Consider the following 15,886-nt stretch of genomic DNA (forward strand, 5'->3'; position numbering starts at 1 on the left):
TGAATCGACCAAGTCACGCGCACACGTGGTCCAATGGCGAATGAACCCGTCACCGCACGTCTTCATTTTTTTTTTCCCTTTCGCTGATCACAGAGCCCCTCTTTGCAAAGCTTTTATACAGTCGTCCTAGCTTATCGGCAGTGCCTCCGAGGCCAGCAAACGCCTTCGAGAGCAGTTGCTACTTGCTGAAAGGAAAAATGCACGAGACACACACTGACAGTGAAGAAAATTTATTTTACACCAAATGTAAGAAATATAATATGTTCACTTCCGGGCCCAAAAGAAAGCACATTTCTGCCCCAGTAAAACAATTGCCTGGATTTTAAAAAAGAGCACTGTACATTGTAAGCATGCCAGTTGCTAGTATTCTACATGTCCTAATACAATGAAATTAGTAAATGAAAGAAATGCTAAGAAATCTTATCTCGTTTCATACTGAACTGTAACTACAGAGCCATGTGTTTGAACTGTTACTTTGTACTGACGCTCCACACTTTTGCACAGACTATATATTGAGCTCACTTGACTAAGAGTAAAATTTCATTTGGCCTAGTTGGCACATAATTGTGAACTTAAAACTTACAGCGCAAACACCTAAGACGAACCGCAAAAGGCAGATACGACACACGCTGGCACTAACTGACAACTTCTTTATTTCTTCGTCGTCGATGCATATATATGCCCTAGGCCACACAACTGCACAGGCGCACACATTACATTACAGAGATCTCCCAAATTATCACATATGCAAACGTAGGAACTCAAATTCAGATGGGTGCAGGGACAAAGCTATGTCACTGATGCAATTATCATTTTGCCTTTTTATGTGGTAGGCCTCTAAGGCAAGCCGCGCAAGCTCATTCATGCTTTCGCCATGAATCGACGTCCCATCAAGTCGTGCCTCACAATTTTTGCAAGAGTTTATATGCGCAACAATGTGCACTCTTCTATCTACATTTTTGTTTACTTTTTGTGCATGTTCCCTGCGCGGTCCCTTAAACACATAAGGTCATCTATCAACTCAAGAAAATTGCTTGCAGGCATAGTGTTCCTTTGGCGTTTTCTGCACCGAACAAGCTTTTAAAGCTATGCTCCCGCACCTGCGGAGAGGGCAGAGGAGGACGCCGAATTCGGCATGATGCTTCATACATGTTGTGCGCGGTCGGCGTGGTTTATACAATTCACTCTCATGTGCTAAGACATAGCTTGGCTAGATAGGGCATTGCATCAATGAGCGACTCAGGGAACATGCGCAACAAGTAAACAAAAATGTAGATAGTGGAGCGCACCTTGGTGCGCATATAAACTCTTGCAACAATTGTGAGGCACAACTTGATGGGACGTCGATTCTTGGCAAAAGCAAGAATGAGCATGTGCGGCTTGCCTTAGAGGCTTACCACAAGAAAGGCAGGGCGATAATTGCATTAGTAAGATATCTTTGTCCCTGCATCCATCTGAATTTGACTTCCTAAGCTTGCGTATGTGATAATTTGGCAGATCTCTGTAATGTAATCTGAGTGCCTGCGCGGTAGTGTGGCCTAGGGTTTATATTGCATCGACGACGAAGAAATAAAGAAGTTAGCACCAGTGTGTGTTGTATCTTCCTTTTGTGGTTCGTCTTAGGTGTTTGTGCTGTAAGTTTAAGTTGCTTGACTAAGCCATTCCTAATTAACAGTGGCTGGTATAATGAGGCCGATCAGTGGTATTTTGCATGGACTAGCACACAAATATGATAAATGTCAAAGTACTAAATTAAGAAATTGGGACTCATCACACAAACAAGCTACATAATTTAGTGCTGGATTTCTGAGCAAGCTATTAAAAATTATTGTATTTTACGAGCCAGAACCCACCTTCTGATTATGACACATGCCATAGCGAGTAACCCGAATTAATTTGGACAACCTGGGGTTCTTTAACATGCACCTGTCTAAGTACACAGGTGCTTTTGCATTTCGCTCCCACTGAAATGCGGTTTTGTTTAAGACTACATTTACGAAAGTTCCAAACACGATCCCCCCTATATTTTTACAGTGGGTGCTCTTTAAATGGAGCCTCAAGGTGCCAGGGAAATTGGTTCCATTTACCAGGCATTATATTTACTGAGAGACATTGCAGAGAGCCAACCAATTATCAGGATGGTGTCCTATTTAAGCGGCAGTTTCGAAGCGATTTTCGTTTATCGAGATTCCACTGTAGTCCATAATAGTGGATGAGTTGTGTTCTGCATGGACACATTAGCATGGCTACCATGTTTAGTTGAATATTGTGCAAGCAGCAACATTTCACTGTACCCAGTGCAATATATAAAGCCAGCAATGTCACATGTTGCAAATGCAGCCACGAACAAGTACCTTCCCTGATCATATCCAAAAGCAGCATCTTTATACGAAATTAGTCATGCTTTCTCCCGTTTAAGTGCCTTGTTTTCAGAAATCAAATCCTCCTTATCACATTGACCTCCAATTGTGTCATTCCCCGAGCTGAGGTCATTTGAGATTGCATTTAATTGCCCTTCAAATAGCATATTGGTCTTATTTAAAAAGCACATGGCATCACAGTGACCACCTAGACATAGAATTCGAGCTGCAACACAGTAGCAAACATTCTGAGGTAGAAGTCTAACTATTCTTTTGAATTTGGATGCATGCTCAAAACACTGCTACGCAATTGCAGACAGGGCTGATAGTGTAGCAACCAGGACAGATTTAACGGACATAAAGGAGCAAAATTGTGTGAGCTTCGAATTACTATTCTCTCTGAGGAACCATGCTGTCCAATTATAAAACGGGGATCAAAATAAAGTAATTGGATAGCAAATCTGCATTTCATTAAGTAAATAAAATACTGTTCATGCTACCTTCCAGGGTGCACACTACATTCCCTTTCCTTGAATGTGAATTTGCTACCTTTCCATGGGTTGCCAAATGTATAGGTGTATTGTTGGTCAAGGGTGGTGGAATGGATATAGGTCTCAGGCTAGAGGAAATATTTAGAGAAGGAGACTTGCCAGGTTGAACAACGAATGTCTCAGGCTGGAGCCATTTGGTTCTCTTGCAAAGATGTTGCCTCCAGCTTGAGACTTCCTTTGTTGGACAACTGTTGATGACTAATTTCGCCATCTTTTCATTTACCCTCGTCTTATTCAACCTATTGCTCCACGCAGCAGCTGCACTTTCTTTAAAAAATAAAGATATTAATGAGCTCAAAGGCTTTGTGCATGGCTGCATCCCCAAGTGCAAAAATTTGTTTGCAGAGTGAATGACAGAGTTGGTACCTTTCTTGAGAATTCAATAGGAAGAACCAAAAATTAAGCTAACAGACTGGTTATGACGACAAGTAAACATGAATTGATGTGGAGTGCCATTTCTTCATTTTGCACCAGGCTTGGGGCCAGCCAGACTTCTTCCTAAAATTGAGAAAATTTTTCTAATGAAATACATATTAAGAGTATTTTCTTCATAATCTGAAAATTTAAAAACATGGTTATTTGGTTATTCATATTTAGTTGGGAACAGTGCGAAGGACACTGACGAAGTAAGGGCTTATGCAGTAATGCCACATAGTGCTGGCTGAGAACAGATTCAATTTTAGAACAGACAAACAGTTAAGTACTTTGGAATGCTTCCTAAAAGCCATAAAAAACCAAAGCAGGAAGCAGTTGTACAAAATAATGTATGTGCATGAAAAATGCATCTGATCATCGGTTCGCAGACATGTATGCCATTTGCTTGTCAATTAACAAAACACGTGTTACACTGAAACATTTCTCCTACAATTTGGCAATTCTGTGGGCTTTCATTATTGCTCGGGTCAGTTGTTTGCTGTTGTTACTGCTACTAGTGTAAGGTGAAGTGTAATGTAGATGGGCAAGTACTACTGACAACTATGAACATTGGCAAATTTTGCTGCACCAGGATAACGCATGCATTGTCCCGCTGCAGCGAAACTTTCCAGTAAACATTCACAGTTGTCTGTAGCACTTTCCCATCTGTCTCACCTCACACTGTTCCATCTATAGCGCTTCACCATACTGTAATATGCACCACCGACACAAAATTCTACCCTTCTGAAGTTCTTACTGCTACTTCGCACTCGTCACATTCAGGCCGCCAGGCGTACTGAGCCCAATGTAGTATAACTGCATAGACTGGCAGCTCCTGTCATGGACTTATTCTGGTGTAATGGCACCACAGAAGCAAACGAAGACAAAGACATGCAGGACACAAATGCCTAACCTCAACTCTCGCTTTAATAAGAAAACAGACATCATATACATCACATAGTGACAGGAAGTGATGTCATTAATTCAAAAACAAATTCTTTGTGCAATGTAGCTGAGAATGACTGATGCATTTGTCCTTTTCGTGCTAATCTGCCAAAGCTTAATTATCTTATGTACATCTGCTCATAATTTTTGGCTACAAGTTTTTATGAACACAGGAACGAACCAATCTATTTTGCAGTGCATCACTATGTGCGAATGAGTTATTCCACACAAACTTCATTAGCCGCAATCTCAAATTAATACAATGTGTGTATGCAATGCAAGCATGACTGGATGGGAATGGCTGACTGTACATAACCTCCGTTGCACAGTGCACCGCCTGCAAATTGTGCTGCACGCAACAAATTAATTTGTTTTCCTGGCTTGTCTTTTTTTCTCATCAGAGCAAATCTCTCATCACATGTTTCATACAGAAAAAAAATTTCTGCCCGTAGAGACCAGCTACACAATTACCCATGAAAATTACAAATGCATACGAAACAACTGCAACCACTTTTTTACTTCATCTCATTCATTATATTCCATATTCATGCCTAATTTAGTTGCGCAAATCATTGTTTTCTCAGGCCCTTGTTAGGAGAGTTTTGTGCTGTAATAAAAGGCAGAAGCCAAAAAAAGGAAAAGGTTGGTTGTGGTTGAAGCACAATATGCATCTAGTGAGCTAGGCCGCAAGCGTTGTGTAGTCTGCTGCCATCATAAGGCCGTGCCTACATTGGACAGATGGGATGCTCTATTAATGCGAAATCAGGGAAATTGAGGGAGTATGAGTCATCCGTGTGAAACAATCCTCCATCACACAATGTTAAATACTGCAAAGAATGTGACTGCGGTCCTGTGTTCCACAAAACTTGCGTTGTAGCCAGGTATTACGACCTGACAACATGCAAGGTAATTGTGGCTTGCAACATTTAAAAAGTATGACGAATGTATCAGTGATCCATTAGTTGCACTGCATAAAGAATTTCTTTTAACAGATATCATCACATCATGTCTCCACCTGTTATTAAATATTGCCTGTTTCCTTATTTTAAAGCTTGAAGTGAGATCCGGTGCTTGTGTCATGTGCGTACATATCTTTGTTTACTTTTTGTGGTGTCATTACACCAGAATTTATATAACCAAATGGCCACACACTGCTTTTGTCACGTTATAGTGGTGCTTGCAAAGCCTCCCAAACAGCAGCCTATTTGGTCAAAACATGCTTTTGTACATATGCTCTTCCAAATAGAAAAGCTATCAAGAAGGTAACAAGAATCAAGAGCATTAAGTTAAATCCACTGCAATGCTTTACTTTTGTCCTTTATTCCTTACACCTAAGTGGATAAGAAAGAGTGTGAATGTTACAGAAATGCACTAAATAAGTTGTTGAAATTATGCAAGAATGTTAACGCAACTAAGCATAGATTTATGTGCAATAATAGACACCAGTCTCAATTTCTTTCCTTCTGACATAAACATAGTATATCTTATTTCTTTGGCATGAAGGAAAGCATATGTAGACCAGACAAGCTTATATTTGAATGAGAGCCTTCACGATTAAGCACCACTATAATGTGACCATAAGAGTACATACACTGTAAACAGTGCCGATGACAGCCCAAATTTCATAAGTGCAACATGTTAGCAAAAGCAGCAACCATTAACCCAGAAACTAATCAAATCCCACAAAATAACAACAAGAAAAAAAAGATTAATGTGTCAGCGCAGCACCTGTTCTCTGAAGTTACAGAAAAGTGGTATGCTTGTTAACAAACCTGAAACCACAGCACATTTGTATCTGACCACCCCCTGCCTCTTTATGTGCTTTTGTGCCTCTGACAAGGCATTACTGGATATTTATTTGCTTGTCTGTTGCAAAAACACATCAATTATTAGTCAGTGCACAGTGCACCATGCCATTTATCTATGTGGACTCACTTTGTGCCCTTAGCACTGCTCTCACCTATTCAGAACTAAGGATTGCAAAAAGACTTGTTCCACTTAAATCTACATGCCTTAATGTGTGGGTTGTGCAGTTGAAATAGGGTAATTGTAAGTAAAATGCATGACATGTTCTGATGAACTTTGTCTTCATAATCTAATTGTTTATTTGGGCACATAACCAGTCAGATCATTTGTACTAAAACAAGAAAACAAATTCAACACACTAGTTTATACTGGTTGGTGCTCTATTGACTTTAGTACACACATTGAACAAACGACAGGCAGTGAGAAATACCAACAACCACTAACTTCCACACGGCATTATTGGTCACATGTGCACGATATAGCTACAAAAACCCAAACGAAAGTAGACAAAGAAAAAAGTACATTTTAACAGAAAAAGAACAAGACAAAAAAACTTCTTTTGGTAGCTAAGTCACAATCAAGGTGTAAATGACAGCTATAGTTTGGCAAGCACACATGTAGTTACTTTGCTCAGTTCCTCGATATCCCAATTTCTTGTTTGACAGCAACACCAACGGGACATCTACGCATATCTATTGCACATGCCATTTTTGCTCGCTCCAAAATCCTTTCATGGTTATTCATTTAGTACCTGCTTCGCCTGTACTGGCATTGCAGGGGGGGTATACATTCTGTGTAATGTAACTTACATTCAAATCAAGCACACAAAGCAGGGAGGGAATTATCTTTGAAAACTATGCAAACAATTGCAGGCTGAAAAACCTTGCAGTCCCTTTGGTCCAAGGAAAAAACAATGTGAGGCATCACCTATAAGTAAAGGAAATTAATAAACCTTTTTAGTGTAATCTCTTTCTTGTGAGGTATGATGATAGCCTGATATGAATTTCTCTATCTCTACATGTTTGGAACAGTATATGCTTGAAATAATCTTAACTGAAGAGATTTCCCAGTCTTTTAAATCCTGCCATTGCAGCTTACCCTGACTCTCAGTAATACAAAGCCTTTTAGTATGACTTCCTATTACAAATCTAACTGCCATATTTTGAACATTTTCAAGCAGACCAGCTGACTCAATATTATGGGGATTCTAGCAAACATGTACTTATTTGATTAGTGAATGCACATAAGCAAAATACCGCTGTTCTTTGAGGTTTTCGGGAAGCCAACAAAATGTGTATGGGTGGACACACGACAGCTACTACACCAATAAGCATCGTGGCCAACCAAAATTAAGTTTATTCCTATATGGGCGGGCGCGGCGGAGTGTGAGCAGACAATGGTCGGCTTTTTCTGGAGTCATATACAAAGGAACCCCAACATAACGAATGCACTAAAATCAGCAATTTGGTTTGTTGTACTCAGAGTCGACCGTTTAGTCAAATAAGTACATTTGCAAATGGATTGTTTTCCCACGGAAAGGGCCGCAGTCAGAAAACACAAATCTGAATGAGAAAAAAATTTTGAATTTGAGAGTCAGCGACCAAAGATACGGTTTCACGGTGTGTTAACGATACCTTCACATAGGTAGCATGAAGCAAACCCAGCCTTGCTTTCGCATCCACCCTGTCCTCTTTGATACTGCCACACACAATGGAACGATACCATCATGAAAAGTGCTGGCAGTGGAGGTGAATGCTTTGTCTGTATCAAACTTCAATGCATCTCTGAAACTACAGATTATGCAACCCCGTGTACTAAACACGTGGGAAGACTGTGCACATAATACCACGCCATATCAGCACGTCTAGTCTTTCCACACGCAGCAGATCACCTCTAGAACAGGGTGTGCAGGCTGCAGATGTGCTCAGCTGCGCTCACAGCCATGGCGCTAGAAAAGAAGACGCACGGACTGGGCCCTTCTGAGGGCCCCCTTAAAAGCTCAGTTTGTCATTTTTTGTTTCTGTAATAGGCTAGTGATCAAAGTGAACTTGCTTCATGCCTATTAAGAAATGTTGTACACATGGTAGAAAAATTATGAGTAGAACATTTTATTACTTTTCACCCCTCTCAGTTGGAATATCGTACAAATGCATAAGCAGCCATTTTTGCCTTGTTTCATCTAAGATGTTTTTTTCATGTTGAAAGAAAGGCATGTGTTTAAAAAATAAGCTTGGTTGCAACATGTAAAGGAATTATGTAATGTCACAAGGGTTCCTGAAATCAAAATATATTTGTGATTTCTTTGCGACTGGAACACTCAAAAGGAAAACGACCTTTTAAACAGACTAAGACAAAGCCACAGCACATGCACCCATACTAAGCCAGGGACTGTATCAAGCTGATATGAGAAGACTTTCAAGAAAGAATCTTTCCCGGTTTGGGAAAATTCTTAAAACAATGGTTAATACCTGGCCCCACGCCTTAAATCTAGAAGGAATAAAGTTCTTAAGCTACTCTGTGTTCTTTCTTGAACCCAACAAATGTGCCTAGAAAAATGGGTCAAGTCTACATCTTGCCACATCTGTGGCAAGGTGTGAACAAAAAACTTGCTTTAGCTGGCTGCAGTGCTCCCTGCGATGAATATTCAGACAGAAAACTGTTACCCCAGTGTGACTGTGCACCCAAGAAAACAAAATGTGGTAGACTACATCAATGCAAACGGAAAAATCTTTAGTCCATGCTTGCTGGCAACCTGTGTCTGTATTGGCCTCTAGGAGAATTGTGGCCCCCACGTGCTGGAATATTTCCGTGGCATAGAAAACATTGTGTGATACCAGCTATCAAGTGCTACCATGAAGTAGCTACCAGCTATCAAGCTATCAAAAGAGCTATAGGCAATTTTGCTGCAATAACAGTACTGTTTTTATAGCATTCGTTGTGGGGAGTGCAGCTTGCCCCTTTTGCCGGAGTTCTTGCTGAACGGCGATTTATTATCAGTTTGTTATATGTGGAACTTGAACAGCTTATATTTTTGTCTCCTCAATCCACACTTCTGCTGCACTTTTGCCAGCATCTCTACACAGGGTGTCTTGACTGAGGCCATACCAAGTAAGCACGCTACAAGCCTTGTGTGCATCGTTTTCATGACTCTTTCGAAGACCAAATTTCATTTTCAGTGACTTTATCAACTAAGTATCTAGCGGCAGCTTGAACATGGGTACTCATGAGAACTCGCACCAGGCTTGGTCAAATACGTCCAGCACTGCAGCACTGAGTAGTGAACCAAGCTGTAAGAGTTGGCAACTAAATTGCCACCTTGTGATTGAAACTTTTCATCCTTACAATCAAGGCTTCAATTGCCCAGCCAGCGAGCTGCAGCAAAGGTGTGAACTATAGTCATCTGATGTCACATTCTATGTCATAGCGATAGCAGGTGATCCCTCCAGTGGTGGCCCTCAAGGCCAACAGGCATCCCTTTCTATGCACGTGCTTGTGTAGGACTGGGGAGATGGTGTCAGTTTGTTCTTCAGCATTAACACTGTTCACGCTGTATCAGGAACACATTTTCTTACTCAGTGCAATAGCCCTTGAACCTACATAATTGCCAATGAGTCCTTTGTCGACCAACCTTTCCTTTGCCATGTCATTTCCTTCTGCCTTGATGTCACAGCAACTTCAGCTATATGAAGCAATGATGGTGTTTGAGTACCCACACAGCCTTGCAGCTTTCCAACCTGAACATTGCTTCATTAAAAGCTGACATGATTTGGTCTCAGCAGACAGATCAGAGTTTAAAAGAAGCCTTAAACTTCTTTCAAAGTCATTCTAACCTTGTCAATAATCCCGTGCCTTTTGATGTGTTATTCAGCATTGTCCAAAGCAAGTCGGCTCTTAAAAATCAAAATAACAACTTTGTGAGGCCACCTACTAGGCTACCACTGTCTCTTCAGCCAGCCTGAAGTGTCTTGCAGCCATCAAAGCTGGAGTGCAAAAAAAACGACAAAGAAAAGTGTGGCAGACAAAATGCTCATGGAAATCCATATGTTTATGGACTGTTACACTGACTGAAAAAGATGGTGGCTTCCCAATACAGTCTTGATGTACGTAGCTGTTTCAGTCACGAATAAACAGCCAGTTGCGCAGTCCTGCACAAGCACAGTGTACAGATGCCCATGGATTGAAATTTGTTGTGTGTGCATGTGGTACAGTGTACCACATTTCATGTTCCTGAGGCTGCAGTACACTGGGAAGACTGGTTGCAACTTCAATAGTAGGCCCTTAGAGTATTGCAGCCCTTTGTTCATATTTTGCTGCAGATTGTATCAAATGCAAATGCAAATTGTTTTGCAGGACACGTCAGTTCAGTTCAAGCAATTAGACAGAGTAACCCAAGAAATAGTTTAAGCCTCGAAAAGGTCTTAATACAGTCCCTAGTTTAGTACAGGTTTTCGCCTGATGTTCTGGCTTCTACGGTATAATGCTGTTGCTTGCTAGGTACTGGTGGTGTGATGTGCAGACTCTCTTGTGTTGCTATAACGACAACTTGTAAAAAAGATTTTCCTTCCTAACAAACATTTGGATACAGTGCCTGTGAGCTCATCTTTTAACCTGTTTTTCATTTGATCTGTGCATTTACATTGAACGTAAACTAGAAAATATCAGTACTGAGAATCACAAAAGAACACACCTGTGTAACGATTCTGCCGAGATCGTGGGAGTGGTCCAGCCACAGGATGCAACGCAGGTAGAAAGGCCTCCTGAGTTAAAGCAAAATAACAATCGTTGTAAGATGCGAATAAAAAATTTTATTCTGTGAGGCTTTCGGCATGTATACTAATTACCACATTTGTATGTAAAATAGTTTTGCATAATAGCTGAGCAAGGTTAACGTCTCGCCCTGTGACTGTCAGCCAATGCTACTCATGGCAATGGTGGCAAATATGGCACATCCTTTCAAATGGAACTTTTGTGGGTTACATGAATTTAAAAGAACTTAGGTTTACATAATACATAACACCTGTGGTTAGAAGGATGTCTTGCATGCAGCACCAATGCCACAAGTGGCACTGCTTAACACTTCCAGGGCCAGACTTAGTACATAAACAATACAAATGTGCAACAATGTGAACAGGTGGTTAGCTGCTGCTATAACTCAAAGATTGCATGCATCATGTAGATGTGAATGCAGCTCCCATCAGGAGCGAGTTGCCCTTTAGTGCACTTCTCTTCCTCTTTTGTCTTCATTGCATGTTGGTGCCATATGGTAATAATGAACAAAAATTAAGCACTTCAGTTCCCATTCTTGTTTTACTACATGCTGTAAAGTCATCTAAGTGCGCTTAATACTCTTAAGAATGTACTTTAGCCATTTTGTCAATATTTTTCGCTTGGCTTCACTACACCTTAATGTAGTGCAAATTCTAGACAATGCTTACAAAAAAACCTACTCCACACAATAACACCTCCAATTAACAGTACACAGTCTATGGCTTCGAGATGTGTACATACATACTTTATACATGGTTACAATGAAAATATAAGTGGCTGTTCTAATACGCACACTTAGCATACTGCATAACAGTCACCTGGTTCCAAAATGGCTTTTTGTTATCACACATAGGACGGCCACAACTGTAAATTTAATTCTAGCAGTAACTTAAGCCACGGCCAAAACCTTCATAGTGCAATCAATGAAAATTTTCGAATTTAGAGCAGTTAGACATAAACAGGGCAAGTAGTTTTAAAGTGTTAAATAATGAACTGTTATGGAATATGGCGGTAGAAGGCCATGCGCCTGAAACATAGGTACTGTTTATCATATAAGCACATTCTTATATTTTTGCTTAGTTTCCTAGGGATTGCATCAAACAGTTTGCTTGTGTAAATTTTGCTACATGGCTGTATCGTATTAGCCCTTATCTTTTCACATTTGGCTTACTGCAGCTTTATGCACATGCATAAAGCTACTACTGCTACCACTTTCTACACTACTACCTACTACCTACACTACTACCTTCAGCTGAAGGCCAAGCACTATGCTGTCCAACATACATGCATTTAACAACACCGAACAGTAGACAGAGAATGAGCAACTCTTTTAAAAAGTGCAGTTCTTTGGAGACACATTGATATATATCTGGAAAACAGAGATTTTTGCGAAAATTATAACTTAATATAATTGGTACTGAGCATAATGCATCTTGCAATAAACTTGCATTTACCGCACACCATTATACACACTGTGACCTCTGCAGCTTCTCCACAATCTGGCACAATGTGCTCAAGCTGCCTGTAAACCCTGGAAGGGGTCTATGATAGTTTAAGAAGCTTAGCAAACATGAGAAAGACCTAAAATGAAGGTCAGAGAGGCAAAGCAAATTTTTAACCATTCCTCTCTATGTTGCTATGAATGTCGAGGTTCCAGCAAATGATGTGTTTGAACTGTGTTTTTAATCGTGCAATACTAGAGAGCACATTTTTGCAATAATAATGTGACAGAGAAGAATGACAGAAACTAACTTAATGAATATTTTTCTAAACTTGCATGAGGTTTTCGTCATTATGCTGATGCACACACCTGCATACCTCTACTGTGAAGTCTTGTTTCAGTTTATTTTATTGTCACATAGTAATTTACACCATACACTTGTCCTGAAATACATCACGTTGGGCTCCTTCAGTATTTTTTGCTTACTGGAAACACGCATGCCTATACAGGGCAAGCACTCAATACATGCAAGACTGCCACGGGAATGGCCACTCGAGGTCGACTGTTAGTACAGCGCAAAGGACGAGGACTGAAGGAAGAACACAACACAGGCGCTGTCACACAGAAACATACTCAAGGCACTTTGCGAGATTCTCAGGCTTCTTTCATGCTCTAAAAACACATTATGTAGCACATATTGAGCCACAGATAGCTGTACTGGGAAATTTTCACGTTGCTCTACAATTTTATAATTGAGACTTTTTATCTAATTACATTTGAGAAGTTGATTAATTGATTAAGACTAATTAGGTAATTAGGCAAAATGCAGCAAATCCAAGTATTTCCAAGAGACAGGAAACAACATTACATAGGTTCTGTGCAGCTAGATGGCACATTCATATTTTTAAAAGTTTGCTAGAGTTACGTGGGATAACCTGCATACCTCCTATGGAACAGGTGTCACACCAATCACTCTAAGTAATGCCGCTAAACTAGCCATTGCGCTCAAAACATACAGGGTAAAAAAGCAAACTCTAGGTAAGAGCATACCAAGGCCTCTATTGCTGAAAAGGGAAACTGATGGGAGGCGCCCGATCTACGGCCATGAAGCTGCTTCATCCTCACAGTTGGCAATGAAACGACCGCAGCCGCAGTCCTGAAATAAAAATGAAAAATTTGACACTACAGTGATCACACAGAACACAAAAAAGCTGGTCACAAGCTTATCTTGGAGAACATCTGCTGCTACATTAGGTTTTGTATATTCGTCAGCTTATTGTTAAACTAAGCTTGCCAATATTTTATATCTTAATGGCTTTGCTCTTTACAAACCAATACCTTTGCCCAACTCATGCACATATGCACTACTTAAGCTATGAGATGTTTACTGATCCCTTACAATGAATGGCTTCTAAGACAAATTATTTCACACAAAAGGATGCATAACTTATGAGTGTTACTGACATTGAATACCAAGGTAGTACCTTTTTTATAGACAATCGCGGACTTGAAGCACATTTTTCTCACAGATACAGGTTACAGGTTGATCGGTCTGCCCTTTTTTTTTTTCACCAGCAACAGAAATTTTGTTATTAATACTCGTGCAATATAGGATGACGCTGTGATGTGTGATATGATCCTGAGTTGAAAAGCGCAACTTCTTTGTGTTAATTTGGCACCTAGAATTCAATACTAAATATCTGTACCCAATAGGCAATGGCACAGCAGCAAAGTAATTAAACATTAAACAAGTTCAGGTATCCAGAGCACAGCGCCAGCTGTTGAATAACAACATTGCACAAGCATCGACTATATAGATATAACGTAGTAAGTGCACCGCAGGCGTAGTGGCGGCCTCAGCAAAGAACACAGGCATGGAGCGACGCGCCCGTATGACCTATCACCGGCAATGCTATCGCGTAAATTGATATATCTCGTCACGGCACGGGCACCGTTTTCTGCCGGCCGAGGTGCCGGCGACACTGGTACTCACCTGCTCCGGCCGCCGAGGTTCAAGTGACGGCGTATCCAGTAATCTGAACCCAAGCAGGACACCTGTTACCGCCAAGCAGTACGCTAACAATAAAGAGGTTCTTCTACTCTGAACGGCAGCTCATGCGGCGTTGACCCGTAGTGCCGTTGGAAGCTCACCACACGCTTTTAATACCACAAACGCGCCGCCGACATTTCACGCCCGTAGATCAAAGTCGACGGGCGCAGGCTCTACATGCTACGTGCCGCAGTCGCGCACTGCCTGCACAATCAACGACGTGGGCGCGAAGAGACACAGACGATAGAAAGGAGCGTACTGGCAAATCTGCACAATGCGCGCTAAGTGAGCGACCTACTGCACACAATCGCACGAGCTAGGGGATTGGCGCCACGTACGCGCCAGCTAGCAGATACCGCGCACAAAGAAGCGCCGCCGGTTCTCGCTCAAATGATCGCTGTACAAACACTCACACACGCGCACCGCAGTAAGCCCTTAACGAGCCGCCACATTTTCAGGCCGCGGTTAGGCGGCGAAGCTTAGCTCACCTCGCACTGCACGTAACTATTATGGTAGTGGCTTGCGCTTCGGGGATCATGTCGAATGCTCACATCCGCCCAATTAAAGACGCGGCAAAGTCCCTCATTATATAAAATCCTAATTTTTAAGTACACTCGCTTGACTCTGAGCACTCAAGTCGCCTCGATTACGACAAAGCTCGAAGAAACACAGTGATCGTGCAAAATGGTTCTGGACGGTCAACTGTCGCGCCATGTTGTATCGAGACCTTCAACAAGTCATATCAGCGCGTCTCCTCACTTAGAACACATGCACACTCATAGAACATGTAATCATCGTTCAAAGTCACTTACCGTGGAGTCTTGGGGGTTCAAAGCAGTGAGAAGCATCAACCACGGTAGAAGAATGTGCCGTCGCTGGTCGAATGGCCGTCGCTGAAAGCTGCTTCAACGCGCGCGCGCGCGCTCCGAAGGCTGGTGTTCCTCCGCGCGTAGTTCCGACTTCGGCGTCCTCTGCAGCACCAAGGCGCGGCTACTCCGAACAGAAAAACAGTGCCGACACACATTGCGCGGGATATTTCGAATCTGACTGCAGAAATAATCCTACTGAAATTGTCGCTGCGGCTGACTGCCTTGTTGGTCATGGCTGAGTTATTCTTTTCTCTGTTTGGCTCGTCTCAATTTCCCCTACGCCACCGTTATTCCTTGAAAACCCCCATTTTACAACCGCAATGCCCCTTCAAATGGGGTCGGGGGTATAATAATGGTTCTAGCTTATTTTACTTCTTCTCGTGGGCGTACTCATTTTAAGCTAGGGGGGAAAAATGGCATATCAACTGTTAAAACGCCCATATGGGCTCATTTGTGTTTACAGTGCGTGGGAACAGGCAGACGAAACGGAAGTACATCTTTCTTGCTGCAGTACGAAGAAAAAAAAAAGAACGTGTGTTCTATTATTTCTCCAAACATTAATTGGTCTATTGAAAAATTTGAAATTATATTTTGGTATTTTGCATTCCAAACCACGATCTGATTGCGAGGCGCGCCTTAGTGGGGGAGTCCGGAAATTTGGACCACCTGGGGTTCTATAGCGT

General features: G+C 41.5%; 1 protein-coding gene and 1 long non-coding RNA gene across 5 annotated transcripts in view; one reads left to right on the forward strand and one right to left on the reverse strand.

Annotated features, from left to right (window-relative positions):
* Positions 1-15,886, forward strand: part of LOC126544174 (putative diacyglycerol O-acyltransferase Mb3761c) — a 560,147-nt gene that overhangs the window by 304,038 nt on the left and 240,223 nt on the right. The gene's annotated exons all lie outside the window — the stretch shown is intronic.
* Positions 215-15,654, reverse strand: LOC140213655 (uncharacterized). 3 transcript variants are annotated; one of them, XR_011890576.1, is made up of 4 exons: positions 15,147-15,654; positions 13,335-13,440; positions 10,764-10,833; positions 215-3,409 (listed from the first exon to the last, which is right to left on the reverse strand). It is a non-coding gene; the product is annotated as an uncharacterized lncRNA (long non-coding RNA). The 3 variants fall into 3 exon arrangements; XR_011890577.1 differs by lacking the exon at positions 15,147-15,654 and adding an exon at positions 14,278-14,361; XR_011890575.1 differs by lacking the exon at positions 15,147-15,654 and having other exon boundaries at positions 13,335-14,257.

The sequence above is a fragment of the Dermacentor andersoni genome, chromosome 10 (genome assembly GCF_023375885.2).
Source record: "Dermacentor andersoni chromosome 10, qqDerAnde1_hic_scaffold, whole genome shotgun sequence".
NCBI classification, from domain to species: domain Eukaryota; kingdom Metazoa; phylum Arthropoda; class Arachnida; order Ixodida; family Ixodidae; genus Dermacentor; species Dermacentor andersoni.